Here is a 27,876-nt window from a genome sequence, read left to right as displayed (position 1 = left end):
CACTTTTACCCTCCACACATACTGACTGGCAGAGTTTCAATCTGTAGACTAACTTTAAACCAGTATCAGATAATACACCAAGTAAACAATCACACATGTCAAATACTTGTGTTACTATGCTATGGGATTTGACAAGGAATTAAAAAGTCCACCTTTCAGCCAGGCGCAGTGGCTCAGGCCTGTAATCCCAGAACTTTGGGAGGCCAAGGTGGACGGATCACCTGAGGTCGGGAGTTCGAGACCAGCCTGACCAACATGGAGAAACCCCATCTCTACTAAAAAACACAGCATTAGCCCGGCATGACGACACATGCCTATAATCCCAACTACTAGGAAGGGTGAGGCAGGAGAATCGCTTGAACCTGGGAGGAGGAGGTTGCGGTGAGCAGAGATCATGCCATTGCACTCCAACCTGGGCAACAAGAGCGAAACTCCGTCACTTAAAAAAAAAAGAAAAGAAAAAAAGTCCAACTCTTGACTACACTCAAAAACTTCCTACCCCACTGAAAAATGTATGCAAGAAAGAGAAGAAACACATTCTATTAACGTGTAAAATCACACTCTAAACCTTTAGGCCTTTTTTGTTTTTGATTTCATGCAATTCCTTTGATTTAATTAAACTGGAGGGTAAAAAGGAAAGGAAGGAAGAATGAAAGGACAGGACAGAAAAGGACAAGAAAATAAAGAAAAAGCACAGTTTGGGAATAATAAGAAATTAAAAGCGTATCTCAGAGTAGAAAACTCTTCTTTTGTTTTCATTGACTCAAAATAGTTAACTACGGGACACTTCCTCCTTTACTGCAAAAAAGAAAAAAATGAAAACAGTGATGGTAGACTTCAAAAATTAAACGTAGCAAGTGTTTATACTGACTTAGCAAGATAGTAGTCTTCAGAAACTCTCAATGTTTAGAGGAACCTAGATCAACGGATGTGGAACAGAACAATTGAAGACATGAAGAAGTATGGTGTTTAATAGAATTCGGTGCTCAAGAGGCCTAAGAAAGAGAAACATACCTTGGAAAGTCAGGCAGAAGCAGGTGTCAAACTTAGATTGAGCCTATGCTGTATGACCTTTATTTTTTAAAGAAAGCAATGCTAGTCCAGTCCCCAAGTCCCCCTCCTCCCTGCCTCTCTTACTCCTAGTCATGTTGATTTATGGCTTCTCAAACAAATCAAGACGTCCTTCTCCACTGATACATTCTGAACAGTCAAATATATACAGAATGATATCTAGCCTGAGTCATATGAACCCACAAACAGCACACAGAAAATATAGAGTGGTATCAGGTTAACCAAGTGGTCGCATTTTCTTTTCCTTAATCTTGTGTTATATGAGACAACCTCTTTTATATCAACCTAAACTAGTACTGTATATATTATCTTCATTCCAGAAAACACAATGAAACATGTGCTGATGACAGAATGTGAGAGAAGGGGAAAGGGGTTACAGCATTTGCTCAGGGAAGAAGAGGAATTTGAAATGTTATCAATACTGACGTCATAAGGGATGACTTTTGGAGTGAAATGAATATATGCCCTGGGTCCTAAAATAATTTGGGGAGAAAGAGTAAGAGTGAACTTATGGAAAGATTAATGGCACAAGGGACACCAGAGAGACAGAGACAGAACTGGCAGATAGTAATCACCAAATATCTCTCTCCCATTTTTTTACAGATATATTTTACAATTTCCAGACATAATGGTGCTTCCTCACATAGTCAAAAACCCTGCCAGTATTTGACTATATTATTGACATAGTATATCTGAGGACCTTAAGTCCATGTGATGAAATGGAAAGAGCACTGGTTTGGGTGCAAGGAGACCTGGGTCTCTATTCTAGCTCTGCTCTGCTTAATGACCTGGACTCATCTTTCCATTTCTCTAGGCCTGTGGCTCCTCATTTGAAAGTGGGAATAACATTCACTGACCTAAGATATGCCTGAAAAGTCAAGCTAGAACTGGGCAACCAGCCAAAATTTGCCCATCGGGCAGCCAAATAACTGTGGTCTACCCGAAATATCAGAATAGTGTGTCAGGAGCCAGACTCTGGCCCCCAGGCCCCAGTGCCTGTTACTCACGCTCCACAGGGTGTCTAACCAGAAGGGAACTGTGCCCTCCTTTGCAGATCCCTTCTCTCTCCATAGGAAAGCCAGAGATGTCCTTCAAAAACCTTGGCCTCTTGAACAAAGTGACTAGCGGCTACCCTGGTTGATCACCCTCTCATTAGCTCCATTCCCTACTCCACATTCCCACTGGCCCACTGGGACAAAAGATGTCCTTTTAAGCCTTCTGCACTATCAGGCTGCAAAGGAAGGCAGTGACCTGTCAAGGGTGGTGCTAAGTTACCCATAGTCCTTTCCTTAAGGCTTTTCTAGGTATCAAATAAGAGCCTGTGAATCACCTAGTACAGACATACCTACTTTTCTTTTCTTTGTTTGTTTGTTTTTTGAGGTGGAGTCTCGCTCTGTCGCCCAGGCTGGAGTGCAGTGGCCGGATCTCGGCTCACTGCAAGCTCCACCTCCCGAGTTCACACCATTCTCCTGCCTCAGTCCCCTGAGTAGCTGGGACTACAGGCATCCGCCACCACACCCGGCTAATTTTTTGTATTTTTAGTAGAGACAGGGTTTCACCACATTAGCCAGGATGGTCTCTATCTCCTGACCTCGTGATCCACCCACCTCGGCCTCCCAAAGTGCTGGGATTACAGGCATGAGCCACCGCGCCTGGCAGACATACCTACTTTTATTGTACTTTGCCTTATTGCACTTCACAGTTATTGCATGTTTCTACAAATTGAAGGTTTATAGCAACCCTGCATCAAACAAGTCCATCACCATCATCTTCCAACAGCAGGTGCTCACCTTGTGCCTCTGTCCCATTTTGGTAATTCTCACAATGCTTCAAGCATTTTCATTATTATTATAATAATTATGATTATTTATGATAAGTGAACTTTGATGAAACTACTGTAATTGCTTTCAGGCACTATGACCCATGCTCACATAAGACAATGAACTTAATAAATAAATGCTGTATGTTTTCTAACTGCTCCATTGACTGGCAGTTCCCCCATCTACTTTCCCCTTCCTCTGGCCTCCCAATTCACTGAGACACAGCAATACTGAAATAGGCCAATTAATAACCCCACAATGGCTTCTATGTGTTCAAGTGAAAGGAAGAGTTACAAGTCTCTCACTTTAAATCAAAACCTAGAAATGACTAAGCTTAGTGGGGAAGGCATGTTGAAAGCTGAGAAAGGCTGAAAGCTGGGCCTCTTGTGCCAGATAGCCAAGTTGTGAATGCAAAGGAAAAGATCTTAACCCACTCTGTGTAGCTCGCTGCCAGCACTTATTTCTTGGGGCAAACAAGAAATAGATTAAAGGACATTAAAAGTGCTGTTCCAGTGAACACATGACTGATAAGGAAGAGAAATATCCTGATAGTGGATATGGAAAGAATTTTCGTGCTATGGATAGAAGATCAAACCAGACACAGTCTTTCCTTAAACCAAATCCTGATCTAGAACAAGGCCCTAACTCTATTCAATTCTATGAAGGCTAAGAGAGGTGAGAACGCTCAAGAGAAAATTTTGAAGCTAGAAGACCTTGGTTTATGAATTATAAGGAAAGAAGCCACCTCCGTCACATAAAAGAGAAAAGTGAAGCAGTAAGTGCTGATACAGAAGCTATAACAGGTTATCCAGAAGATCTAGCTAAGATCATGGATGAAGTTCGTTACACTGCAAAACAAATTTTCAATGTAGACAAAACAGACTTATATTGGAAGAAGGTGTCATCTAGGACTTTCACAGCTAGAGAGGAGAGGTCAATGCCTGACTTCAAAGCTTCAAAAGACAGGCTGACTCTGTTGTTAGGGGTGAATGCAGCTGGCTACTTTACCATTGTGAAAATTCTAGGGCCCTTAAGAATTGTACTAAATCTACTCTGCCTGTGCTCTAAAAACATGAAGCCTGATTAACAGAACATCTGTTTACAGCTTGGTTTACTGAGTATTTTAAGTCCACTGTTGAGACCTACTGCTCAGAAAAAAAGATTCCTTTCAAAATATTACTGCTCCTTGACAACAGACCTGGTCACCCAAGAGTTCTAATGAAGACATACAAGGAGATAAACGTTGTTTTCATGTCTGCTAACAAAACATCTATTCTGCAGCCCATGGATCAAAGAGTAATTCTGACTTTCGAGTCTTATTATTTAGGACATACATTTCATAAGGCTATAGCTGCCATAAATGGTGATTCTTCTGATGGATCTTGGCAAAGCAATTTTAAAATATTCTGTAAATAATTCATCATTCTTGGACCGGTGCAGTGGCTCACGCCTGTAATCCCAGCACTTTGGGAGGCCGAGGCAGGCAGATCACCAGGTCAGGAGATTGAGACCATCCTGGCTAACACAGTGAAACCCCATCTCTACTAAAATCACAAAAAGAAATTAGCTGCACATGGTGGCGGGCGCCTGTAGTTCCAACTACTCGGGAGGCTGAGGCAGGAGAATGGCTTGAACCCGGGAGGCAGAGCTTGCAGTGAGCCGACATTGCGCCACTGCACTCCAGCCTGGGAGGCAGAGCAAGACTCCATCTCAAAAAACCAAAGAATTCATCATTCTAGATGCCATTAAGAACATTTGTGATTCATGGAAGGAGGTCTAAATATCAACATTAATAGAAGTTTGGAAGAAGTTGATTCATGGCTGACTTTGAGGGATTCAAGACTTCAGTGGAAGAAGGAACTGCAGATGTGATACAAATAACAAGAGGACTAGAATTAGAAGTGGAGCCTGAAGATGAAACTGAATTGCTGTAATCTCATGCTACAACTTTAGCAGATAAGGAGTTACTTCTTATGGATGAGCAAAGAAACTGGTTTCTTGAGATGGAATCTACTCCTAGTGAAGATGCTGTGAAGATTGTTGAAATGACAGCAAAGGATTTACATAAACTTATTGATAAAGCAGTGTCAGGGTTTGAGAGGACTGACTCCAATTTTGAAAAAAGTTCTACTGTGGGTAAAATGCTGTCAAACAGTATTGCATGCTATAGAGAAATCTTTCATGAAAGGAAGTGTCAATCAATGTGACAAACTTCATTATTGTCTTATTTTAAGAAACTGACCCAGGTACTTATCTTCAGCAACCACCACCTTGATCAGTCAGGAGCCATCAACATTAATGTAAAACCTTCCACCAGCAAAAAGATTATGACTTGCTGAAGGCTCAGTTGATCATTAGCATATGTGAGCAATAAAGTATTTTCAATTAAGGTATGTACATTGAATTTTTTACATAATGCTATTGCACCCTTAACAGACTACAGTATAGTGTAAACATAACTTTTATATACACTGGGAAACCAACAAATTTATGTGACTCTCTTGATTGCAATATTCTCTTTATTGCAGTGGTCTGGCATGGAACCAGCCATATCTCCCATGGATGCCTGAATTTATTTAATAGTAACCATTCAAAAACACCCATGGTTTTCCTCCTCTCCTGACTATACACCATTTAGAATAAGAAATACAGGTAGCATATAATGAAAATTAATATATAGCTAGAAAATATAATTTTAAAGATAACATTTACAATGGCAATTACAAAAATATAAACCACCTAAAACTAAGCTGAAAAGAGTGCATGCCCTTTGATGAAAATTATAAACTGTATTGAAAGACATTAAATAAGAACCAAATAAATGGAAAGAGTTACTGTATTTATGGGTAGAAAGACTTTGGCTCAATGTCCTAATGACGGCATTATCTTTTAATCAGTCTATAAATTCGATAAAACTCAAATCAAATCTCAACAGTATTCTTGCGAAACCTTGAAAGATGGGGCCGGCCGCGGTGGCTCAAGCCTGTAATCCCAGCACTTTGGGAGGCTGAAACGGGTGGATCATGAGGTCAGGAAATCGAGACCATCCTGGCTAACACGGTGAAACCCTGTCTCTACTAAAAAATACAAAAAACTAGCCAGGCGAGGTGGCGGGCGCCTGTAGTCCCAGCTACTCGGGAGGCTGAGGCAGGAGAATGGCGTGAACCCGGGAGGCGGAGCTTGCAGTGAGCTGAGATCCAGCCACTGCACTCCAGCCTGGGCCACAGAGCGAGACTCTGTCTCAAAAACAACAACAACAAAAAAAGACAGATGATTATAAAATGTATATGGAAGAAAAAGGACCAAAAAAAGCCAAGACACTCTTGAGACACTTTTGCAGAAGAACACTTTAAGGGATGTGTCCTGGCCAATACCAAGGTTCATTAAAAAAGCTATAATAAAATTTGGTTAGGGCAAAAGAGTGGCTAAAACATATGCTTAGAAATTGACTCTAAGTTCCAGGAAAATCATTTTTCCATATACAAGAAAATTAGAATAAATGCATACCTCACACTATACACATACACACATACACGCACACACTGCACATAGATTAGAGAACCTAAATTTGAAAGGCAAACAAAACAATAAAGCTTTTAGAAGATAACAAAGGAGAATATCTTCATGACATCAGGGTGGAAAAAAAAATGCTTTCCGAAACAAGACATAGAAAGTGCTAACCATAAAAGATTGATAAATTCAACTATATTAAAATTAAGAAGTTAGATAGCAGAAGGTTGGCAAAAATCCAACTTCTATGTGGCCTATAAATCTATTCAGCTTCCCAAGGCATAAATAACCTTTTTGCATTTATTGGAACTATATTCTGACAATACATGCCATAGCTCAGATTCAGCATATGGTTGGCGCATCTTTGACTGTCCACAATTAGATTACTAGCACTACTGGTTTAACCTGAGTATATTCGAACGGATGTGGCTTATACCTAGAACTTTCGTAAGACATTATATATGTCATTAAGACATATAATACTGCTCAGAATAACATGGCCTGCAATTCAAGACAAGCACCACCACATGCCATCATTATAGGCACTGCTACACCATCACCAGGGAATAGGATTGTACAGCATCTCTTCCTTACCCTCTGTGCAGTGTTTTTCTGTGTTTATGATCATTCATACTACAAAGTTCACTCTTGTTCTGCTAACTGCTAGGATTTAACTGCTACTCCAAAAACTGCCAGGAGAAACATATATCAGTGAAAACAAGGATAGAAAACCCTGGGGTAGATCAACTTCTCACCCCACAAGAGAAGGTAATCTACTGTCTCTCACACAGCCACGATTTTGTACCAAAAGCCTCCCACTGTGAGCCTGTGAGTCTTCCATTTCCTTTCTCCTCTCACTCATTCTACCATGCATTCTCCACCAATATTCTGCCATTCACTCTACATGTTCACATATATACCATAATATATGAATATAGTCTGAGACAATAAGAAAAGAAAATTTCACTCACATATGACTTATGTTTAAGGCAAACTTTTTCAAGAAGATGTCCCTTGCATATATCAAAAGAGATGCTTCTGTTGGCATGATAGTATCTAATAATAACACTCTGTTACTGATAGTAAGTTATTTCTTGGGGACGCCCAAGGAATGGAACCTCATAAACTTTCAATGCATTTCATGTCAGGGTAGTAAGTAATTACACAGCATTGTAATTTTAAAATTTCCTCTTTGGATGAAAGCAGTTACATTTATAATTTTTCCTATAATGAAGGTAGATAGTTCTAGTGAATCAACTGTTTTAATAGGACAGATTTGGATAAGTAGTTATTGTTAATGATTTTAAGAGATGTCAATAAAACACAGAAATGACTTTCAACAGATAATTATTATAATTCGCTCCCAAATCTAGATTACAAAATAAAGAACTGCAATAAAAAATGATTTTCAAGTCCACTGATCACAAAGAATTTCAATATTGTCTATGGAAAACAATTAATTTACCCTAATCTTTTTGCCCAAATTAACTTAATGAACCACAGGAGACTGAACACATTTAATTCAATTCAATTGAGCAGAAACTTATTGAGCATCTACTACATTCCAGACACCAGAGTTAAAAAGGGAAGCTACATTTCCTTCCCCTAAGTAGTTCATAAATGTCCTTTATTCCAGTATAATTATTAGGCAAATACTATTTCTTTCTTATTATCTATGTAGTGACTAGCTAGACAGTTTATAAATGTCCTTTATTTCAGGAAAATTATTGGACAAAATACCATTTCTTTTTATTATAGATATAGTGATGAGCCAGAAAGTGAATGAGAATTCAATGGAATTATTTAGGTTTGTTCTGGAAAAATATATTCAAAAGAATTATCAAATTTAGGAGAGTGACTATGTCTGCCAAGAGAAGGGGACATATGATCAGAGAAAGGTTACTAGGAGGTTTCAACTGTGTTTGTCTGGCTTTATTTCATTAACTGAGTGGTAGATACAAAACTTTTTTTTTTTTTTTGAGACGAAGTCTTGCTCAGTCACCCAGGGTGGAGTAGCTCCACCTCCTGGGTCCACGCCATTTTCCTGACTCAGCCTCCCTAGTAGCGGAGACTACAGACGCCCGCCACCACGCCCAGCTAATTTTTTTGGTATTTTTAGTAGAGACGGGGTTTCACCGTCTTAGCCAGGATGGTCTCGATCTCCTGACTTCATGATCCACCCACCTCGGCCTCCCAAAGTGCTGAGATTACAGGAGTGAGCCACCGGGCCTGGCCAAAACTTTTTATTATATTGTTATTTATACTTTTTGTGTGTCTTAACTCATTTATGCCACAGGTTGCAAATTGTTTTTTTGTGAAAAATCAGACTTTGGCGATGACTTTGAGCAGTAGGATATAAATAATGCCCACAAGCTTAGCATTCCAATAAAGGAACACTAGGCAAAAACGGGTTAAATATTACGTCCTGCATTTCAAATCACACCATTATTTTCATGATAGAATGAAAACTACTCTTAAAAAGCTTAAGTGATTCTCTACATTTTTCCCAATCTATTTCATAAGACACTGAGAGATGCTACTTGAAAGCAAAGGCTCTATGGCAAATGAATTTTTAAAATTCTTCATGAGTTAAATGACTTTAGTGCAGAAAATCTCTGAACCTTTAACATATCAGTAAATACCACATCTTACTAAGAATAGGATATGTAATTCAATACTTTCCAAAAATGTTTGACATGGAACTTATTTTTCCCTCCGAGCCCTCTTCCTTTTGAAATATTCATAATGATATTAGGGGACATTAGTGTTTCCTGGGACACAGTTTGGAAAATGCTCTATTAAAAAACCCATTTTGATGCATGTTCTACATTACCACTCTACCCAAGTATGCCCATCCCTAAGCCAATAACCATCCTTCATGCTCGCCTGACTTTGTCCATGAAGTCCTATCAGTCTGAACCGCCTGTAAGCCTTGAGAAACTCCTGGTCAACCTTCAAGATCTAGGTGAAATGAAGCCATCCCCAAGCTTTCCTTTCTCCAGGTAGAGTAAATTACCACCTCCAGAAGGTTCCATAGCTGTATAGATATTTTCCATAGCACATCTCCTGCTGTAACAGTTATTTATGCATAAAACCAGGTCCCTAGATGGGAAACTGCACAATTGCATCTTGGTACTCTTCACAATGCCTAGCACAGAGCCAGAGCCAAGCACAAAGTAGGTGCTCAGTAAACATTTGTTGAATGGACATAGAAGTGATGTTTATGTGCATGACCAGAATTTTGTTCCTCAATTTCCCAGATGCTCTCAATGCATATTCACAGCTTTTCTATTATTTTCAATTGCAACACTAATAAGAATAAAAACAAAGAGACATAAAGACTGAATGTGACAAAGACTAAGATAGAAACGAGGAAAGACAGAGACAAAGAAAGAGCAAAGAAAGAGATGCCTGAACTGATGGATACCAAATAAACAGATCATGAGTTCATTCAAGAGATTTGTTGATGACTGACCAACAAAGAAAATCGTAAATCAATATGAAGCTCGGAGCAGAGACATGGGGTTGGTAATTTGCAAGACTCACTGCAGGTGGTCAAGATGGCCGATTTGAATTCATGCTAAACTACCTACAACCATTTGAGAGGGCCCATCCCCTTATTTTTATACCGTAAGTTAAACAGCCCGCCTTCACCACCACAAAATTTTCATCATTTTAGCTGTCATCTCTTCTATTCAGCAGAATTTTATTTCTATTTTCCTTTCTGTTTATGAGACTCCCCCAGTGGCATTGTAGATTGGTTATATGTCAGCTTCAAATAAAATAAAATAATAATAATAAAAGCAAGCTGGCAATTTCTTTCCAATAGAATATGCTACATATTTCATAAAATAGATGCCAGAGGAGTTTTATAATTCCTGAACCAAAACCTTCCCCCATCTGAAGACTAAACGGAAGAAAAATAAAAAGAACAGGTCAAAGAAAAAGAAACCTGAACATTTGCTCTCCAATCAAAGGGAAATATCCAGATGATTAATTTGATTAATGAGTTGTTTTCATATTTTTACACGAGTTCATATCCTGATATGCATTTCACAGATTCAGTTCAGTGCGAGTTTTCATGGATATAAATGTACATACCAGAGGAGGGGTTTTCTTTTCCTACTGACATGCTTTTTTCAGTACAGAATGTCTAGCTGGCTCATGCTCTTAGCCTGACAACACCTTCTCTGCCAAGTTTTATTTATATTTTCAAGCCACGTCTCTATCCTGGTATAGGAGACAATCTGGTCTAGTGAAAGGAGCACTGGACAAGGAGTCCAAGAACCCCGAGTTGCGAAGGTGCCTCTCAGCTGTAAAGTTACGTATCTCTGCAAGTCTAATATTCTTTCAATCTGTAAATTAGGAGAGTTGACAAACTCACCTCTAGAATTCAAAGTCATTTTACTTTCCTCAGAATAACTGTGGAAAAGTAAAATGGCATGGAAATTTTAACATGATGTGTACTTCCACAACTCCTCTTCACAAACAGCCAAAATGTGTAAGGAAATATTTCCAATTAAAAAAAAAAAAAAAAACTGTGCCTAAAATCCTAAAATGTATCTCTTCCTAAAGATAGACCAGATACTATTGGGATGCATAACTCTCAGAATATCAATGATAGAAAACTTTTTCATTATCTATGGGATGGGTTTTTATATCATTTGAAAGATAACACTAGGCCAGGTGTGGTGGATCATGCCTGTAATCCTAGCACTTTGGGAGGCCGAGGCAGGCGGATCACCTGAGGTCAGGAGTTCGAGACCAGCCTGACCAACATGGAGAAACCCTGTCTCTACTAAAAATACAAAATGAGCCGGGCGTGGTGGTGCATGCCTGTAATCCCAGCTACTCGGGAGGCTGAGGCAGGAGAATCACTTGAACCTGGGAGGTGGAGGTTGCAGTGAGCCGAGATTATGCCATTGCATTCCAGCCTGGGCAACAAAAAAAAGAAAAGAAAGAAAGATAACACTAATAGCTAAGTAACTGTTCATGCTAGGTATTATTCTAAGCACTTTGTGTTACTTCCTGTAATCTTCATAATTTTATGAGGTAAGTACTGTTATTTCATTATAAAGAAAACTAAAGCACAGAGAAGGTAGATTAGCTGGCCAAGGCCACACAACTTGCAGAGCTGGTGGAGCTGAGATCTGAAGCCAGGGAGGCCAGCAACCAAGTCCAGACTCCTTACCACCTGCTATACCACCTTTTAGTTTGAGAATCTCTGCTGACCACAGCTAGTAACTGAGAAAAGCAGTAACGCTGTTTCTGCATTACTAATTGCCTAAACAATTATTTACTATTGTTACCTAATTAATAAACATTTTCACAGAGTAACCAGATGTGAACCAGTACTAACCAATGTCTGATAGAAACTGCCACAGAGTCACAAGTGTTCAAAATGCCTATCATTGTCCCATTCCCTGTTGATAATAAGGTAACACCCATTTTGTGTGGCTAGCATCTAAAAATGGGGAAATACGCAGCTTGCTCCTATAGAAGTCTTACTATTTCATTATTCTCCATTAAATTTTACACCCTGGGAGCTAGCTGGGATCACTTCCTCACTCAGAGGCAGCATAACAGTGGTTAGGACAGACCCTGGAACAAGAATGGCTGGGTTTAAATCCTAGTTCCATCCCTTATTTGCTATGTAATCTCAGGCTAGTTACCAAATCTTCCTGTGCCCCAGTTTCCTTATCTAGCTAATGCAAATGAGAATACAAGTATCCACATCCTAGGGTTATCTAAAGATTAAATAAGTTAGTATGTGTAAAGTGCTTAGAAGCATTCCTGACTCTTAGTAGCACTCCATAAAAGTTAATTATTCTTTTTTATTAACATGAAAGGTGACTTGCCAAACATTACAAAGTCAGAAGTAGCTGGATTCAATCCTGGTCTTCCCATTCCAAATGCCATCCACCTTCTTGAACAGAATTCCATGCTGTCTATTACTAAGAGTTATCATTCTCTTGAAATCCTGCTATGTGCCAAAGCACCCAATCATATGATTTTCCCCATAAAACTGCTCCAAGACCCACAAGGTAGGTAATATGGTCCGTTTTGCAGATGATGAAAGCAAGGTTGTGAGAGGTTAAGCGATTCATCCTCAACTGCCTAACTCAACCACTGAGTATTCTTTGTCTCAGTAAGTCCTAAATGCCATTTAAAGTTCCTGACAATACACTTCAATTTATACTATTTTTAAAGTGCCATCTAAAAGACATAAACTGTGATTTTCTTGCTTTGTTTGCTTTATTAGTTTGAGAGAAGGATTAAATCCCAGCAAAAACAAAATGTTTGACTTGAGTGAATTATCAAAATGAAATGCTGCCTCCATTAGATTCTTCATCTGCCTGCAGGGTGGCTCCAAGCATCCTAAATCTACCAAATGCAATTTTTTAGATGGGTACTATCAGGTACCAAGCCAAACACTCACCCATTTAAGAAAAATTACTTTGGAGGGCAAAGGGGAATGAAGAAGAATATTCCTCTCTGGGTTGGGAGGAGAAAATGAACAATACATGATACAATCTCTTCCCGGCAGCCTCACACAATGGTGTGTCTTGCAAATGAAACATACTGTGAAACAGCTTGTGAGATGAGCTTCATCAACAATAAGAAATTTTTATTCAGATTTTATCGTTGACTACAATGAACATGATTAAACGTTTCAGATATGCCTATTCAGACCTTAAGCAAACCACTAAAAAATAAAAACTACTAAAAATCATCTTCTAAATCTGCTTTAGAAGAGATTTAATTGCCAACTCGATGGGTAGAACTGAATTCCTACTTGATAGCAGCACCGTTCCCAAGAAGATGGCCACAACATATTTGCACTTCCCACCTCGGCCTCTTTTCTCATCCCTGCGGATCCTCCCAAGGTTGCCAAATAGTTACAAAGTCAGTCCTTTCAAACCACTGCATTTTGAACTTCCTAAACCTTTAAGAGAGCCTCTGTGGATGGCAAAGAACAATAGCGCTTCAAAAGAGCTTTCTGCGAGTTCTTCAATACTCCATTTGAATGCTGGGGTTTCAATCAAGCACATCAGCAGACAATTTCTGATTGCTTAGAAGTTGACTTTTATACAGCTTTGATTAGGTCGCCCTTCTCAATAGGAAATCAAGAAAATCTTTGATCACTTTCGGTTCCCAGAATTGTCACCAGGCTTTGTCAGGATAGGGAGTGAAAGAGTTGGGGGGTGGCGGGGGGCCCTACTCCTTCTGACATCTCCGAACCCCCATCTATCTTCGTGCCTGCGCAGTTCCGGTGCCATCCAGAATCACTCATCACGGAGATCACAAAAACAATGGGTGCTAATTCAAGGGGTGGGGATGGTTTATAATGTTATGGATTTCTCAAAGACCTATAATTGGCACATAAATGTACCAATGTGAACTGGATAATTAGGAGGTTCTGAACGTAAGCCACCTTTAATTTATATGATTACTTGAAAACGTTAAGTGTTGTAAAGTGTAGTGGAATCCCCACACGGCCTTTATTCAAAACTATCAACACTGTGAAAGTGTATTTAACTGGCCAGCAGGAGGGGAGCAGGAAGGAGGTGGAAACGACGGCGCGGATTCTCGCCCCGGTCCCTGTTGCCTGGCTAGGAGCTGCACTGGAGCATCCAGCTCGCAGGCGGGCTCGCCCCAGTCCGGCTCCCAGGCGGAGAAAGGCGCTCTCGCTACCGCAAGCTCTACACTCGCCCCTCTTTCTAACGGAGTTAAACACAGGCGTGTGCCGACATCCAAACGCACACGCAGACACCGACCCACGCGGGCGCGCACCCCAGCCTCGCGACACACACACACCGGAGCGCACAGATGCCCGCGCCGCGGCGCTCTCCACTCCGCCCGCCGCCGAGAGCCAAGCGGTCGCCAAGCGCCCCCGGCCTCCCCACCCCCACGCCATTCCTTCAGACTCTCCCAGCCTAAGCGGAAGTGCCCCAGCAGACCCCCAACAATGAGGACTTGTGCGATGCAGTGGGGGGTTGGGGGTAGTTCACACGGGGTGAAACGTACACAGTCTGGCAGGTCTGGGAGCAGCCAAGTGGCGTCCACCTCTCCAGGCAGCGTTCCCTTGTGCCCACTGGCCCCCATCAGGCCCACCAGCACCACCAAAAAACAAAAACAGAGAAAAGAAAAAGCGCCTTAAAAAGTGCAGAGAAAAGATGCGCCCTCCCACCAGGGGTCACAATAATACTCCCCGGGACGCAGCCAGCGGAGGCAGAGTCCTGACTGCAGCAGTCACCCTGGTTTTGAAATTTACTTTGTACACTCACCCAGTGGACCCTTTCAGACGCCGCGACACGACCTCCCCCCATCTCGGACTCCCTGCCTCTGGGTTCTCTCGGCGGTTGACACCCTCTTGTGTGCCTGCCTTATGAGCCGAACCACAGAGATTTAAAGTTTCCCTGGTAGGGAAAAAAAAAAAAAAAAAAAAAAAAAAAAAAAAAAAAAAAAAAAAAAAAAAAAAAAAACCTGAGCTCTCTGCATCCAAGTCAGAGCGTCTGGAGCAGAGAGAAGGAAGAGAGGCGGGCTGGGGAGGGGACTAACTGGGCGTGGGGGTAGGGGGTGCTGGGGAGTGGATGGAGGGGGTCGAGCGGCAAAGAACAGAGTCCACAGAAGATCCGAAGAAAGGCCGGGGTCCGAGGAACGCGGGATCCAGTTCTCACGGTGCCCGCGAAAGGGCTGGGATTACTGGGATAGAGTCGGTTTTTCGAGAGGTCGAAGCCGAACCTAGCTACCGATGAGTAGGGAAGTGAGAACGGGGTTCGGCCGAGTGAGGAAAAGGGTCTGGCCACCGGAGAGGCAGGCAGGGAGTTTCGGGAGCACAGGACAGCGGGAGAAGGCAGGCTCGAGGACGGACAGAGCCAGGATCGCAGGAGGAAAGAGGGCGCAAGGGGGTCTTGGAGAGAGACGCGTGTCAAGGGTGGACAAGTCTGGAGACAGGATCGCGCGTGGTCAGAAGTAGGGAGACAGGGGCGCGGGGGTGGGGGGCAGGAGAGAGAAAGAGAAGTCGTCCCTTTCCTTCCAGCAAGTGGAGGGAGAAGGCGAAAAACTGCTGCAGTCGCCATCCTCGCAGCACCCCTAGCCAAACTGCTGAGTGGCGCGTCCCAGGAGCCCCCCTCCGCGCCCGGGGCCCCAGCGAAGCCTCCTGGCTCCCCGGCGCCGTGTCGTCGCGGGGCACCTGACGCGCTGAACTCAAGGGTTGCCGCGCGCCCCCGCCGCGCCTCACCTCGCCTAGCCCAGAGCATCCTCCTCCGCTGCCGCAGCCGCCCAGAAAGCGGCTACCCATGCCCGGCGGGCGGCGGCACTCAGGCGCGCTCTGCAGCCCGGGGAAGCCCGGGCGAGCGCCGAGCTGGGTCCATCCTCCCCGGGAGCCACGGGCCCCGCGTCAGAGTAGGGGGAGGAGACCGCCACCCGCGCGGACCCGCCTCCTCCCGCGGCCCCCGCCCCGCCGGCCCCCGCACCCGCCCGGCGCCCAGCGGCGCGGCTCACCTACTAGCTCCCCGGCCGCCGCCGCCTGGTAGTGCGCTCCTCGCCCCGGCCTCGCGGCTCCAGCTCCCTCCGGGGCGCTCTCTGCGCAGCCTAAGCGCGCTCCGAGAGCTTAGCCGAGCCGCGGTGGCGACGAGGAGGTGGAAGAACGAGCGAGCGAGCGAGCGGGGGCGCCGCGGCTTGCAGTCGCGCCTCTGGAGCCCCTGCGCTCTCTCTCCATCCCGGCGTGGAAGCAGGAGAGACAAGCCGAGAGCGGGGGGTCCCCGCCCCAGCCTCTCCAGCGTGAAGAGGGTAAGGGAGGGGGTTGTCACAAAGTATCCAGTGGTGTTTTCTCCCCCATCACCACCACTGGCCGCAGCTCCGCCTGGCCCCTCTCATTTTTTTCTAGGGTCTACCCTTTTATCCAAGCCTCGAAAACATACGCATACCCAAATATACGGAGTGCCAATATGGGCGAAACCACGAGGGGAGTCTCTGTGAGGGCATGTTGCCCCCACGCCCCTTGGCAGGAGGGGGCGCTCGCTCCCAGCCGCCAGCGCAGGCTCGGCGGCTCCTGTTTTGACTGCGGCTTCCCAGGCAAAGTTGGGCAACTTGGGAGGGAGAAGGCTAGTATGTGTCACGTTTCAGTCCTAGGAAAAGACCCGTGCCCCTGAGAGTATGCAGACCGCGGTTAACTCCGGATCCGAAGCTGTGCGGGAGGCGGCTCCAGCGAGTACACAGTTGCTCCTTGCTTAGGGTCCTAGCTTACAAAGATCCTAGAAACACCAAGTTGCAGAAAAGATTGGGTCATTCTGAACATTCTTCCACCCTGAGACTGGATTCAACTCCAGGAAATCCCTGTTGTGTGGCATACCTGTCTCCAGAGGCCTGAATGCAGGAGGAGAGAGGAGCCTGGTGAATCAAATCAAGTTGATAATGTGTAGATTCGCACTGCACACAAACCACCCTAATGGACCCAGGTGCAGAAAAGGAAAGCAAGAGGCAAGCAACCCTTCCTTAAAAAGTTTACCCTTACTCTTTTGGGGGCTACACTTCTGTTTTCCAGTTGTGTAATAACAAAGCTAATGCGATGGATTTGTGCTTTTCTGTTTTGGGTTTTTTTTTTTTTCCTCTTAGCTTCAGACACTCACCCACGGAAATTTAATGTAGCTTTTAGGGTTGTTACCTCCAGAGTCAATGAGCTAAAACTATTTAGCCTAATGCACTCCTTGTGGAGCCAGTAGGTCCAGGGCTGGTACATACAGAGTCATCAAGAGACCCTCCCTTTCTCCACAAAATTCACGACCCATTAAACTTACTCCATAATAATAGCTTCCGCACAAATGGAGGCCTGAGCACACGGAGGCTGTCACGCACCACCTGAAAAGACAGCAATTTACATAGAGACAAGAAAAATTTGTGAGGTCATAGCAGAATGCAGTCTTGCAAGAAGAGATGATCAGATGAAACTCCCAAAAAGGTGGGAGGGAGGTCCTATCCCTGATACTGCTCGGTTTCTATCTACCTCCGGGTGTGACCAGAAAATCTAAGGGTGGGGAGCAGGGAAACTAGCCCAAGTCTCTCCAAGTTTTCCAAAGTTCTAGAAACTGAGGACAGTTGACGCCAGATATGGTTCTATACTATGTAGGAAGTTCAGGCTTACCAGGCAACTCAATTAAGATTAACTTCAGTTTCTTCATCTATGAAGACACATCTCAAGAGTCTAAACTCTACTGAGAAAAAAAGAGGGACAAATCTGAGAAGACATGGTCGAAACGGGGAGGGAGGGTAGAAAACTGTTATGATGGACACACAGGTCTAAATTCTCATTGACTACCAAAAACATTAAAGTTTCTCAATGCTTTGAGGATAGCCTTAGAACATGAAGACCATCTACATGCATCTTAAGGCCTACTTCTAAAACCTGTCTTCACCCACCTTTCACTTTGTTTGGCTTTCTATTGACATGATGATTAGAGACTTTGAAGGGAATTCATGACACTGAATTGGCCAAGTAATGGAAATACAAGACTCTATCTCTGCTCAGTGTTGAATCAAGTCCACCGTGGAAACTGGGCAAATTTCCCTGAAATTCAACAGGGGTAACAAGCAAAGCTTTTCTCAAATCCAGGCATAACATGTAGATGCTAACTGCACACAAACTACCCACCAATGATCTTTCAAGTTAAACTAAACCAAATCTTAAAGGAACATTTTAAGTTGTTGTACTAAACACGTCATGAAACAAGTCACCTAAGAATTAAGGGTTTTTTTTCTTTTGTTCTTTTTAAAAATAACAATGTCATTTGTATTAAGAATGGCATAAGAAAAAAATCTCAGTGAACATTTCTTTATCATCTACCCCGAGAAACAGTAAAATAAGAATAGCAAAGATGTATATATTGTTTATTATGTTTCAGACATAGTTCTGATACTTTCCATATATTAACTCATTTAACCTTCACAACAGGCCATTGGGGAAGGCACTCTTATTATACTGGATAAAGTATGGAGTTTGGAATTTAATGAGTTTCGTTCATCTTTAACAAGTTACTTCTCTGAACGTCAAAATTCTCAGCCCTACAATGGTGGTGGATCATACTTGCTTCTTGAGATCACAGTGAGTCTTAAATGAGATAATATATTGGAAGTGCCTGGCACTGAATAAATCAGTCACCCCATAAACATTGATTCTCTTCCCAGAATAGTTCTAAAATAGTTCATTTTAATTTGACAGGCATTTATGGAGTCCATTCTGTATGTCAGGCACTGTGGTAGACATTGGGAATAATGGTGATAAATCAGAAACATGTTCTACCTTTGAGGATGTTGGAGTCAACCAAATAAAAGACACAGGCATGAGCAGCCTGCACATGGGCAAAACAGAGTTTTATTGAACTTTACATAATTTATAACTATGCACATGATTTTCAAGATACTCAAAGAAACAGCCTATGTAAGTGCTGGTTGACCTATGATGGAAATCAAAATCAAATGTCAGAAATCATAAGTCCTACTAGCTATTACTACTCCTCCAAAGAAAGGAATGCAAAGAAGCCCATTTTGTGTATTATATTTTATTTAGTTCTGTTTATTCCTACAATTATTTCAACTACAACACTCGTTGGCCAGAGTGTAATAAAATTTTATGCTGTAAACTATGGACTTTGTTCTTTTTCTGTAGTTTATTGAGGTATAATTGGCAAATAATGCCTCAATATTGTGTATATTTAAGATGTACAAGATGATGTTTTGATATACATATACACTGTAAAATAATTAGCACAATTAAGCTAATTAGCATATCCATACCTTCACATAGTTACTAATTTTGTGCATGTGATAAGAACAGTTAAGATCTTAGAAAATTTCAAGTACATAGTGCATAATTATTAACAGTAGTCACCATGCTATACATTAGATCTCCAGAACTTATTCATCATATAACTGAAGGTTTTTACCCTTTAACCAAAATCCCCCCATTTTCCCCACTCTCTAGCCCTTGACAACCATGATTCTATTCTCTGGTTTTGATGAGTTTGATTGCTTTAGATTCCACATACAAATGAGACCATGCAGTATTTGTCTTTTTAGGTCTGGCTTATTTCACTTAACAAAATGTCCCCTAGGTTCATTCATGTTGTCACCAATGGTAGGATTTCCTTCTATTTTAAGACTGAATAATATTTCATTGTAGACATATATACCACATTTTCTTTATCCATGCATCTGTTGACAGTCATTAGGGCAGTTCAGTATCTTGGCTATTGTGAATAATGCTGGAATGAACATGGTAGTGCAGATATCTCCTTGAGATACTAATTTAAATTCCTTCGGATATATACCCAGAAGTGGGATTGCTGGAACATATGGTAGTTCTGTTTTTAGTTTTTTGAAGAACTTTCATACTCTGTTCCGTAATGGCTATACCAATTTACAATCCCACCAACAGCATACAAAGGTTCCCTTATCTCTTCATTTGCACCAATACTTCTTACATTTGTCTTTTACAAAAAAAAAAAGAACTTTTTTTGTTTGTTTTGTTTTTTGTTTTGTTCTGTTTCTTTGAGAAAGGGTCTCACTCTGTCACCCATTCTGGAGTGTAGTGGTACCATCACTAGGAATTTATTCCTAGGCCCTCTATTCTGTTTCATTGGTCTGCGTCAGTTTTCATTCTAGTATCATACTATTCCAGTATCATACTTTGAAATCAGGTAGTATGATTTCACTGCAGCCTCAAAGCCCTGGATTCAAGGGACGCGTCTGCTTCCGCCTCCCAAGTATCTTGGGACTACAGGCGAGTGCCACCATGCCAGGCTCATTTTCAAGAAGTTGTGTAAGGACAAGGTCTGGCTGTGTTTTTCAGGCTGATTTTGAACTTTTGACTTCATGCGATCCTCCTGCCTCACCTTCCAAAGTGCTAGGAGTGTGAGGTGATATCTCATTGTGGTTTTCATTGCATTTCCCTGATGATTCGTGATATTGAGCAACTTTTTACATGCCTGCTAGCCATTTATATGCCTTCTTTAACAAAACAAAAATATATATTCAGGTCCTTTGCCCGTTTTTAAAATAAGGTTGTTTGTTTTCTACTATTGAGTAATAATGAGTTCCTTATATACTTTGGGTATTAACCCCTTATCAGATACATGGCTTGTAAATACTTTCTCCCATTCTGTAGCTTGCCTTTTCATTTTCTTGATGGTTTCCTTTGCTATGAAGAAGTTTTTAGTTTGATGTAGTCCCATCTGTCTACTTTCAGTTTTGTTGCCTATGCTTTTGGTGCCATATCCAAAGAATCATTGTGAAGATCAATGCCAAGGAGCTTTTCCTCTGTTTTCTTTCAGAATTTTTATTATTTCAAGTGTTGCATCTGCCTTTAATCCATTTTGAGTTGATTTTCATATGTGATATGACATAAGGATTCAATTGCATTCTTTTGCTTGTGGACATGCAGTTTTCCCAACACCATTTATCGAAAAGACTATCCTTTCCCCTTTATGTATGCTTGGTGACTTTATCAAAGATTAGTTGATGGTATATGGGTGAATTTATTCCTAGGCCCTCTATTCTGTTTCATTGGTCTAGGTGTCAGTTTTCCTTCCAGGATCATACTATTCCAGTATCATACTTTGAAATCAGGTAGTATGATGCCTCTGGGTTGTAATTATCTTTTAAGACTGCTTTAGCTATTCAAGGTCTTTTGTGGTTCCATATACATTTTAGGATTTTTTTCTATTTCTGTGAAAAAATGTAAGTAGCATTTTATGGGGATTACATTGAATCTATCAATTGCTTTGGATAGTATGGATACTTTAACAACATTAATTATTCTACTTCATGAGCATGGGATAGCTTTCCGTTCATTTGCGTCTTCTTTAATTTCTTTCATCAACATTTCAGTTTTCAATGTGCAGATCTTTCACATCGATAGTTAAATTTACTCCTAAATATGTTACCCTTTGTGATGATATTGTAAGTGGAATGGAGTTTTTCAAACACAAATTATTACACAGCCACAATTCATTAAATAGTTTGTCATGCTTGTTAGGAATGTTTCTGTGTACATAAAGCCTCAAGTTAATACAATTTTTAATAAAGTTCAGTCGGAACACTCCTACCAAGCTTAATAGAGATATAATATGCTCAAAGTATACTAACATAGAATGTGCACGATTTCAAAGGTTTCTAATCCTCTCACTCTCCTTTTTATTCAAGTTCATGTTTATACTCAGATTCTGTATTTTAATAAGAAAGGTGTATCCTTTATTTTAAAAATATGTTTACTGATGGCTTACTCTATACCAGGTACAATGTTGGGCATTGGCAGAGAAAGAAAACAAAAACAAACAAACAAACAAACAAAAACTTGTCCTGAAACAACTCATAGCCAAGTGAAGGAAACACGTAATCATATTACATTGAGATGAACACTGTGACAATGCCAAGTACAGGATGCTAAGGGAGCATCAAATGGAGCATTTAACCCAAGGTAGCATGTGAAGAGGACTTCCTGAAGGAAGTGATGTCATCCTGCAAGATAATTGGGTAACCAGGTGAAGCAAGAAAAGGTATTTCCGGCCAAAAAAAAAAAAAGAAAAAGAAAAAGAAAAAGATAGAATGTAAAAAGGCAAAACAGAGATTCCCCTCTGAGAGTGGCTGTAGTTGACTCTAGAGAAGCATGCATGAACAAATTACAAAGTGTCTTATCTGCCATGATCAGAATTTTGAAATTTAGAGTGAAAGCAAAAGGATCCACTTAAACACAAACACACACACACACAACAAGAAACAAATATTTTGCAAACCTTGTTTTAACTACATTTCAGATACTTCTCTTGTATGCCCTGAACATAAGTAAAATGTCCAATTGCTGTTTCTCTTCTGAGATCAAAAAGCCAATGAAAAAATATTTCTATGCAGCTTCATCAAAACAGAACATCTCTTCTTTCATGATACCAGCCTTGCCTGATTCCAGCGCAAGGCTGTGTGGCAGCATTACTAAACTTGACTCTGGTTTACAATAGCTATAAATAGCACTCCTTTCTTTTTTTCCAAGGAGCAGGTAGAGGACAGCAGCAACACTGGCAATTGTATTTATGCCTCCAATCTGCTCTCTTTAGCTAAATGCACAGTAGAAACAAAAGTGGAGAGCTAAAGTGATTGTCAAAGGACTCTTACGTTTCAATACAAACCCCCAATTTTTTTCACTCATAAAGTGGAGCTTAAGGTGATATTAGTGCCTGAAAATAGGAGTAGGCTAAAAGCTATAAAAAATGGCTGGGCCGGGCACGGTGTCTCACACCTGTAATCCCAGCACTTTGGGAGGCCGAGGTCTGCAGATCATGAGGTCAGGAGTTCAAGATCAGCCTGACCAACATGGTAAAACCCCGTCACTACTAAAAATACAAAACTTAGCTGAGTGTGGTGGTGTGTGCCTGTGATCCCAGCTACTCAGGATGCTGAGGCAGGAGAATTGCTTGAACCCGGGAGGTGGAGGTTACAGTGAACTGAGATTGCACCACTGTACTCCATCCTGGGCAATAGAGCAAGACTCCTTAAAAAAAAAAAAAAAAAAAAAAAAAAAAAACTGAATTTCCAATGCTTACAGAATATCGAAAAAGAGAAGAATCAGCATAGCATATGATATAGCTGCCACATATTTTGTAGCCTCTATGTTAAAGGTTAAAAGTATGACAGGTATGCGTTGTCTGCCTCTCTGGGGCCATTCCTCCTTCTTTTAAAACAACACCTAGATTTCATTAGGAAACCATTACTCCACCTGGTAATGTTTTTTTCCATTTAATTTTGGTAGACCTGAACCAGCTCCAGAGTTGGACAGGTGACTCAGAGCAACACATTTCTTGACCAGAATTTAGAGATGGTTAGATGGGTAAACTGTGTATCAAAAGATGGAGCAACTGGGGAAAAAAAAAAATGCTTTGTCTTTGTTACTAGGCTGGAAATTGGAAAGTTGTTAAGCCTATAGCTACAGAAACCCATTCCATGAAAAAAGTCTTCTGAAAATTAAGGTAACAAGAAGAGAACTAAGAGGTGGGGAAATTGACATTTATGAGGACATTGTTGAAGAATTTTGGTTTAGCCATGCCAGAAGCCAACTTCCATTGTTCCCCAGATTTTTCTGTTATATGAGCCAATATGTCCCCTCTATTATTTAAGGTAATTCAAGTTATTGGATTTCTTTTTCACTTTCAGCCAAAATTTCTGTCTAATATACCAGATATTGTGCACTTCCTATATATAATTTAATTTAATATGTAAAGCACTCTAGAAAGTTATTTATATTTATACTTGCCTTTGTTCTAAGAAAAACATGAACTTTCATTTTACAAGTAGAAATAAACTCAGAGAAGTTAAATTATTTACCAAAATTACACAGCTGATCAGATAGTTGAAAAATGAACAGTTATAATTTATAATAACATAGAAATACATTGAACAAAAGTTGTGCATGCTTTCTGCACCAAAATTTACAAAACTTTGATGGAAACAATGAAAGAAGATCCAAATAAATGGGAAGACATACAATGTTCATGGTTTGAAACACTTATTATTGATTAGATGTCACTTCTCCCCAAACTGAAGTATACATTCAGCACAATCCCAATAAAATTCCTAGCACACTTTTTGAAAAAACTGACAAGTAAATTAAAAATATTCATGAGAATGCAAAGGGACTTCGAATAGCCAAAACAATCCTGGGAAAGAAGAACAAAGTTAGAAAGTTTATCCCGGCCAGGCGCGGTGGCTCAAGCCTGTAATCCCAGCACTTTGGGAGGCCGAGGCGGGCGGATCACGAGGTCAGGAGATCAAGACCATCCTGGCTAACATGGTGAAACCCCGTCTCTACTAAAAAAATACAAAAAACTAGCCGGGTGAGGTGGCGGGCGCCTATAGTCCCAGCTGCTCGGGAGGCTGAGGCAGGAGAATGGCGTACACCCGGGAGGCGGAGTTTGCAGTGAGCTGAGATCCAGCCACTGCACTCCAGCCTGGGCGACAGAGCAAGACTCCGTCTCAAAATAAATAAATTAATTAATTAATTAAAAAAAGAAAGTTTATCCCACCTGATTTCAATACTTACTAGAAAGCTATAGTAATCAAGACCTTATGGTATTGGCATTAAAGACAGATAAATTGGCAAATGAGACAAAATAGAGAATACAGAAATAGATCAATGCACTTGATTTTTCTTCCAAAGGTGACAATGCAGTTCATTGAGGAAAGTCTTTAAAATATGGTACTGAAAAAACTGCATAAACATATGGGAAAAAAAGCCTCAAGTTCTTCCTCATATGTTTATAGAATAAAATATAAAAGCTAAAATGGTAAAAGTTCTAGAAGAGAACCTTGGAAAGTGTCTTCACGATTTGGAGGTATGCACAGGTTTCTTAGAGAGGAGACAAAAATCACTGAACATGAGAAAATAATAAATTGGACTTTATCACAATTTAGAACATTTGATGATCAAAGAAAACATTAAGAAACTTAGTGGTAAACCACAAACTTGGGGAAAATATTCACAATACATACATCTGACAAAGGACTTGAATCCAAAAAAATAAAGAAATTATTCCAATTAATAGTGAAAAGACAATCTAATTAGAATGAACAGAAGACTTTGACAGTTCACCAAAAACAAACAAACAAATAAAAACTATAAGTAGGTACGTGAAAAGATGCTCAATATCACTGATCCAGAGGAATATGCAAAGAAAACTGTAATAAGACACCACTTCACACTCACTAAGATGGCTAAAATTTAAGCATTTGAAACATTAAATAATTGATGAGGATGTGGAGCTTTTTATAGAATGCTAGTACAACTGTAAAATGTTATCACCCTTTGGAAAATTAGCTGGCACTTTCTTATAAAGTTAAGCATCCACCTACTCAGGAGTACTTGTAGGTATTCTACTTTTAGGTATTTACGCAAGAGAAATAAAACATATATACACACATATACTAGAAAATGTATATCAGCTTTATTCATAATAGGTCAAAACTAGAAACAATCCAAATGTCTACACACAGCACAGTGGATACAAAAATTATACAATATTCATATAGTAGAATATTATTAAGCAAGAAATAAAATACACTACTGACATATGCAGCAATATGGACACATCTTCAAAACATTTTGAGTGAAAGAAGACAAGTCAGACCCCAAAGAGCGTATTATTGTGATTCCATCTACATGAGGATCAAGAACAGGCAAAATAAATCTACAAGTGAAAGTTGGAATACTAGTTGCCTCAGTGGAGACAGGTTACCTGGAAAGGGGTAGAAGGAAATTTCTGGGATAATGGAATAAACATATCTTTAATGTAGTGTTGGTTATATAGGCAAATACAGCATAGTACTGTTTAACGACAGGGATATGCTCTGAGAAATGCATCATTAGGCAGTTTTATCATTGTGCGAACGTCACAGAGTATAAATACACAAACCCAGATGGTATAGCCTACTACACAGCTAGGCTATATGGTATAGCTTATTGATTCTAGGCTACAAACCTGTATAGCATGTTACTGTATTGAATACTATAGGCAATTATAACACAATGGTACGTATTTATGAATCTAAACATACAAAATGTACAGTAAAAATACAATATAAAAGATAAAATATGCTCTACCTATATAGAGCACTTACTATGAATGGAGCTTTAAGGACTGGAAATCACTTGGATGAGTCAGTGAGTGAGTGGTGAGTGAATGGGAAGGCCTATGACATTACTGTGCACTACTGTAGACCTTATAAACATTTTACATGCAGGCTACGTTGAATTTATTTTTTAAGCTTGACTCTTTTTTTTCTTTACTTTTCTTTTTTTTTTTTTTTTTTTTTTTGAGACAGAGTCTTGCTCTGTCACTCAGGCTGGAGTATAGTGGGGTGATCTTGGCTCACTGCAGCCTCTGCCTCCCAGGTTCAAGCAATTCTCCTGTCTCAGCCTCCCGAGTAGCTGGGACTACAGGCACTTGCCACCACGCCCAGTTAATTTTTGTATTTTTAGTAGAGATGGGGTTTTGCCACATCGGACAGGCTGGTCTGGAACTCCTGACTTCAGGTGTTCTGACTGCCTCAGCCTCCCAAGGTGTTGGGATTACAGGCATGAGCCACCGTGCCCAGCCAAAATTTGACTTCTTAAATAATACATTAATTTGGCTTACTGTAATAACTTTTTTACTTCATAAACTTTTGAATTTTTTTAACTTTTTAGATCCTGTAATAACACTTAGCTTAAAACATAAACACGTTGTAAAGCTGTATAAACATTTTCCTTATCTTCTTAATCTATAAGTTTTTTCTATTTTTAATTTTTTAATTTTTTTTTAATTTTTAAACTTGTTTATTAAAAACAAAGACACAAACACCCACATGAGCCTAGGCCTACACAGGGCCCAGGAGCATCCGTATCACTGTCTTCCAGCTCCACATCTTGCCCCAGTGGAAGGTCTTCAGGGGCAGTAACATGCATGAGTTGTTATCTCTTATGATAACAATGCCTTTTTCAGGAATGCCTCTTGAAGGGCCTGCCTAAGGCTGTTTTAAAGGTAACTTTTTTATATAAGTAAAAAGAGTACACTTTAAAATAATGATCAGAGTATAATACATATATAGGCCAGAAACATGGTCATTTATTATCAGCATTAAGTATTATGTACTATACATACGCCTATGTGCTAGACAACTTTTTTTTTTTTTTTTTTTTTTTTTTTGAGATAGTCTTGCTCTGTTGCCCAGGCTGGAGTGCAGTGGTGCGATCTCAGCTTACTGCAACTTCCGCCTTCCAGGTTCAAGCAATTCTTCTGTCTCAGCCTTCCGAGTAGCTAGGACTACAGGCACCCACCACCAAAGCTGGCTAATTTATGTGGTTTTAGTAGAAATGGGGTTTCACCATATTAGTCAGGCTGGTCTCGAACTCCTGATCTCAGGTGATCCAATCGACTCAGCCTCCCAAAGTGTTGGGATTACAGGCGTGAGCCACCGCACCCGGCTGTGCTAGACTTTTCTACGACAGACAGCTAGCTCAGTAAGTTTGTTTACACCAGAATCACCACAGACACGCGAGTATGCATTGCACCACCACATTATGAGGACAAGAGACATTTTTTCAGCTCCATATCAAACTACCCTTAAGAGCTACACATTTCAATATGTCTATTTTGCCTTAATTTTAAATTTTTTCAAAAGAGCAGGCACAGAGAAAGTGGGGCAGCTGACCAGCCCCTACAACCCTTGTGAGTACTGGTCTACAATGGCTCGCCCCAGACACTTGCGCTAATAGTGCAAGTTCTGAATCAAACGTTATACCCACAATATAAACAGGATGTTCTGTGTTGGGCAGGGCACTGCCAAAGCAATGAATGTCTAACAAGTACCCTTTAAATTCCGTTAATACGAGAATGGTAACACCAAGATGGATGCACCCTCCACAAAATGGAGGCATTGTCCAGTGATGAAGTGG

General features: G+C 40.8%; 1 protein-coding gene across 3 annotated transcripts in view; it reads right to left on the bottom strand.

Moving 5' to 3' along the window:
* Window positions 1–27,876, bottom strand: part of DAB1 (DAB adaptor protein 1) — a 1,267,144-nt gene that overhangs the window by 414,926 nt on the left and 824,342 nt on the right. The window contains exon 1 of one of the 3 annotated variants that reach the window (XM_030913326.1): window positions 15,646–15,776. The exons of the other annotated variants lie outside the window; for them this stretch is intronic. The gene's annotated coding sequence lies outside the window, so the exon portion shown is untranslated. Of the gene's footprint in view, window positions 1–15,645; window positions 15,777–27,876 lie in introns of those variants that run through there. 3 annotated transcript variants of the gene reach the window in all.

Source organism: Rhinopithecus roxellana, chromosome 12 (assembly GCF_007565055.1).
Source record: "Rhinopithecus roxellana isolate Shanxi Qingling chromosome 12, ASM756505v1, whole genome shotgun sequence".
NCBI classification, from domain to species: domain Eukaryota; kingdom Metazoa; phylum Chordata; class Mammalia; order Primates; family Cercopithecidae; genus Rhinopithecus; species Rhinopithecus roxellana.
Note: the sequence above shows the minus strand (reverse complement) of the source record. Positions and strands in the feature narration are given on the sequence as shown.